The sequence below is a fragment of the Poecilia latipinna genome, unplaced genomic scaffold (assembly GCF_001443285.1).
Source record: "Poecilia latipinna isolate Pla-1442-1.1 unplaced genomic scaffold, P_latipinna-1.0 Scaffold3846, whole genome shotgun sequence".
NCBI lineage: Eukaryota > Metazoa > Chordata > Actinopteri > Cyprinodontiformes > Poeciliidae > Poecilia > Poecilia latipinna.
In genome coordinates this window covers 8932-14372 of record NW_015116462.1, presented here as the reverse complement: position 1 = coordinate 14372, position 5441 = coordinate 8932, and the positions used below count along the sequence as shown (strand labels likewise).

Here is a 5441-nt window from a genome sequence, read left to right as displayed (position 1 = left end):
AAATTTCACACAAAACAAGATTTTTATGTTATCCAGCTACAGCTGTATACACCTATTTGTACAGTAAAATATGAGTATAATCAGATCATTAAAATAAGTGGCATTATTTATAGAATTGCATAAAGATTTACTTTCTGATCAAGATTTGGTAAGACATGCTTATGGCTCAACAATCTTCCAGATTAGATGGACTGGCTGATTAAAATGCATCAAATTACCAAAGGAAATAATTTACAAAGGAAATACTGGACATGTTATGTAACTTTATCATTGCAATGCTAGAAGACACAGCAGAGTTAACCATGTGCTTTAAACGGCAGCTTGTCAACTTTATCAGGTTTTACCTCTAGGTGAAAACCTGCAACACTTTCATCGTGTGTTCAAGATGACATCACATCTTTGAGCCCTTCACCTCACTGTACATTCATTACTATATTATATTATATTATATTATATTATATTATATTATTATGATTATGATTTAAATAGAACCTTAGGTCATGTTACACTCCTGACAATGACCTGAAGTGATCTCACCTCTTCTGGAGAATTGTACAAGAATAGTTTTTGTCTGTATGTGAAAGCTAGATTAGAAAATATTGAGCTTTTGACAATATTGCTAAATATTATGATGGCAATATCAGTTGTCATATCTACCTATTTTTTTCTATAATCATCTGTGTGCTCATCACTCTGTGACCTTTAGCATTTGGCAGCTGGTGTGAACATCTGTAAGACTGTCCAGCTGGCTGAATGTTACATTAGGATGAAAAATGCAAGTTCATAACACAATATTTTAGTGGACAATTATTTATTAATTTTATTTATGCATTTCAAATAGACAAAAAGGTGAAAACAAGAGAAAAAAAATTAAAACAAATAATCATACCTGTTGACAAGTAATTTTACATTAATTGTTTGAAAAGGAGCCGGTAGAAGATCGCAGATCTGATTATTTACTGCCCTTCTCCTACTCATAACAAACATTTAAATCTTCCCACATTGAATGAGACTCAAATCTCACATAAATGTAATCCTTAAATGTATAACTATTTATACATTTTTCATATCATCAATAGAATTTTTGGTCTTTGAGACACCCAAACTATACTACATATTTCCCAATAAGATTGCACATCTAACAGTTATTTGTAATGTGAATATTGCACACACCATTATTGTGATCAAACAAATAAAATGATATTATAATGCTCTCCAGGCGGTGTTCTGCAACTGTTTATATCTTCATGTTTGTCTTGGGCAACTTGTTAAACTGAGAGATTACTAAAGCTAATTAACTTATTCTAGATATGTTTTAGGGACACTTTCTAAAAAAAAAAAAAAAAAAAAATTGGTCTGGAAACAAATTTACTTTGTTTAAAACACATTTGTATTTTAAAAATTTGAATATGGAAACAATATTTCCTCCTCAAAATAAAAGAAAAAATACTAATCTATTTATTTAACCAAAACATAACTTAAGTGAGGTGATCGAGAACCAGTCCTCATTTACAAGGCCAATCTTGGTAAGAGGCCTGAGAGATGCAGCGTGCATGTTGCAGCAACATGTAGAGGAAACTCTGCTAAAAAGCTAGAGGAGTTCTGTGCAGTAGCTCGGCTCCAGGGACGACATCAAAGATTCAATTTAAAAGGCTCAAATCCAAGTGAAGTTCTGAGTCTTTACTGATGAGGTAAAATTGGGGTAAACTCACACCTCTGGTTCAGTCACACTACTCAAAGTAGATGTCCTTCTATAGAACTCTGCTTTTTTCCTTTGACATAAACCAGATGAGTTATTCAACAACCACACAACACTTCAGGGTCCTCTGCAGCTTCCACATCACCTTGCTTTGATTTCCTCCAAACCTTCATGTAGTCTAAGTGATTACAAATCAGTTGGTAAAAAAGACATTGCATCATTGACATAGAACTCCACTTGTTCACAACAAGATATCAATTTGACCAGCAGCAGGAGATAAACTGTTGAGATCAACCCAAACAAACAAGCATACAGACATGGAGGCCTGAAGATGACACTTCGATATGTGCATCATTCAGATGTTCCAGTTCATTATTCAAATGTGAAAAATTTACTCTACATTACTTTGTTTTTCTTTTAATACTAAGAAGGCTAGAACATGGTGTACGAGGAAGGATGCATGCTTCAAATGATCCAATTCCATTAGATTTTTTTCAAAGACATCCAGTTATGAGCCTTTAATGTTGTTGCTATAACAGCAGCACAGAGCAGGGATAAAAGCTAGAGTACAAAAAATAGACAGGAAGACAAACAGAAAAGCAACAACCACGAACAAACTAAATATCATCCCAAAATAGCTTCTAAGATCAATGTATTACATATATCTGCCTCTAAAGCAGACACACACAGAGCTTCTCCACGGCACCAGCACAGATTTTGTTGATTTCGTACATTTTTCTCAACTGAACCCCCTTATTTAACAGCACTGCTCTGTAAGATTAACCACAGAATCTCACTGCCACAGACAAACAAGTCTGGTAGAAATATGGACATAAAATTGAGACAAAAAAGAGAGAATGTGTGTGCACGTGTGTGCGTGCGTGCGTAAGGGTAAGTGTGTGTACCAGGTTTTTATATACATGTGGGCACCATTGCTCCTTGAGGGGACAAATCCTTGGTCTCCATGAGGGGAAATGCTGTTTTTGAGTTAGGTGTGCATGGGTGTATGCATGTGTGTGTGTGTGTGTGTGCTAATGAGCCACGACATTGTTTCTGTTTCTCAATCAATTATTTTTGGTTTGTGATGATGTAGTTGTCAGCTGTTGATTCCTCAGTAGTTTTCAGACACACAAGAACAAACCCTCTTCACACACCAGCTGCATCCTCAAAACATTCATTGGTTGAGGTCTTGGCTCCAGTAACAGTTTGCATCACTGTTGCCTTGCAGCAATGAAGGTCCTGGGTTTGAATCCCAGTCTGAGAGTCTTTTTACATGCAGTTTTTTTCCTTGTGCATGTGTATGTTCTCTCTGTTTACTATGGCTTTCTCACAACCCTATCAGTCCAAAAACATGACTGATAGGGTTGTTCTCAGGTTCAAACCTGAGTGTGTGTTTGCATAATTTGTCCTGTCCTTAGGCCTGTCACGATAAATTTTGCCGAGCGATTAATTGTCTAAAAAAATTATTGCGATAAACGATAACATTGTTTCAAGACCTTTTGACACTGATTTAATGGAAATGACTAATAATGCATGCGATTTACTGCCATAGATAGATACACTTTATTTTCAAAAGAACACATAACATTGGAACTGATAAACTAAACAAAACAACCAAAAATAAAAATAAAATGAACAAAAATTGTACTTGAATAAAAATTAAACGACATAAAACCAAAGTGGAAATAAATACTGCATTCAACCAAAAGAATGCAGATTATAAACTCTGTATACTATATTGCCCTTCAGTAATCACGAGATTTAAATAGAGAAGACGGGCACATCCGACTACTTAATGCAATAGTTCACACTACACGATGTTTTGCCCCTATTTTTCCCTTATGACAATCTTAGAATGTTGGCCGATCCAGAGGCGCAAAAAGTGGGTATGCAGCGCATGCAACGCATAGGGGCGCTGCACCAGAGGGGGCGGCGCCCCGATGATTCCTTCGCATACACTTCACCGCGCCCTTACGCTCCGATTTATGGGGGGCCGATTTATGTTTTCGCATCCACCTGAATAATATGTAGTTACGCCCCTGGGCCGATCTAAGATTGTCGCTTGTGATTTCGTAACCGATCATCCTACAGTGTGATTTAGATCGTCTTGGCCATCAGGGGTTTTCCCCGACTGCTAGCGTTAACGCTGAATGTGACAGGTAGCCAATCAGAAAGCGAGGATGCTCCTCTGTGCTTTCTGAGGGGAAATTACGGAGGGGAATCCCAAACAGCTGACACAGCAGCAACCTGAAGTCCAGCGGACATCGGAGATGATATGTGGAAACAACATTAATGTTTATTCAACATTTAGTGCAAAGAATATAGAAATGACAAGGAGAGGAGTTGGAGCCAAATTGCTACCGCAGTTGATAAACCCGGTAAGTGTTCAGCTGTTCTGAGTTAAAGTGACATAAATAGGTTATAATGATTTTCATTCATTCAGGACTTTACACTCACTCTATGGATTGCAGGTAGATTCTAGTAGAGCATTGATTAATGCTTGATACACGGCACGATCGAACCCGATCGAACCGTTGTACCTAGGACAGTGGTTCTTAACCTGGGTTCGATCGAACTCCTGGGGTTCGATGAGTCGGTCTCAGGGGTTCGGCGGAACGCGGGGGTAAAGACACACTTGTGTAAAGTCGTGACGCCCGCTTTGCCATCACTTGCGGCAGAGGATCACGTTACATTGCTTAGCCAATCAGTGCTGCGGAGGAGCACTGATTGAAGGAGCTCCACTCTGGGCATGGATTTGAACTTGTGTCTTTAATTACTTCAGCAAAACTCACCGTTTTTACCAAATTCTGTAGCTTTCGGTGTACTTCTAAATCTGCTCCTTAGTCGCATCTTTTCGGGGTTGCTACTGCCTCTAGTGGCGTGGGGGTGGTAACACAACTAATATAATTACATTACTAAATCAGAATACCGCAAAGTCTTTATTATTTATTATTAATTTTTCATTTTCTTAAGAATGTAGAGCTAATTAAATGATCTAAACAAGGCCTTAAAGTGTTTCCAGTTTCTCTCGATGGCCAACTTGTTGAAACTCTGGCAAATTTTAAATACCTTGGGTCGTTCCTGGACAGTCAGCTCAACTTTGCTGAAAACACCGACTATACACTCCTGATCAAAATCTTAAGACCAGTCAAAAAATTGCAAGAATTTGTATTATGCACTATTGGATCTTAAGAAGGTTCTAAGTAGAGCTTCACAATGTTAAAAGAAGCATAAGAGACAAAAACCTTTGAGCAGGGAATTAATTGAAAATTGCATTTACACTCAAACATGATTTTTTTTTTAGCTGATCAAAAGTGTAAGACCATAGCTCAAAAAACCCCGAAAACCCCCCAAAACAGAAATCAAAGTGTCAAAAAAAAAGGATTCAGTAATGAGTAGCTCCACCATTCTTGTTGATGACTTCAAACAATCGTTTAGGCATGCTTGATGCCAGTATTTCCAAGAGGCTAGTGGGAACGTTGCTCCAAAAGTGTTGAAGATGGCTTCACGAAGGGCATCCACTGTCTGGAACTGATGTCCATTTTTGTAAACTTCCCTTGCCATCCATCCTCAAATGTTCTCAGTTGGGTTTAGATCCGGGGAACATGCAGGATGGTCCAAAAGAGTGATGTTATTCTCTTGGAAGAACTCCTTTGTCAGGCGGGCATTGTGAACTGCAGCATTGTCCTGTTGAAAAACCCAATCATTACCACACAGACGAGGGCCCTCAGTCATGAGGGAT

General features: G+C 38.1%; 1 long non-coding RNA gene across 1 annotated transcript in view; it reads right to left on the bottom strand.

The window, feature by feature from the left end:
* The window catches only part of LOC106941752 (uncharacterized), a 5958-nt gene extending 5616 nt beyond the window's left edge, over positions 1–342 (bottom strand). Inside the window, exon 1 of the long non-coding RNA XR_001423449.1 lies at positions 330–342. This is a non-coding gene — a long non-coding RNA (uncharacterized LOC106941752). The remainder of the gene's footprint in view (positions 1–329) is intronic.
* Between the last annotated feature and the right edge of the window lie 5099 nt (positions 343–5441).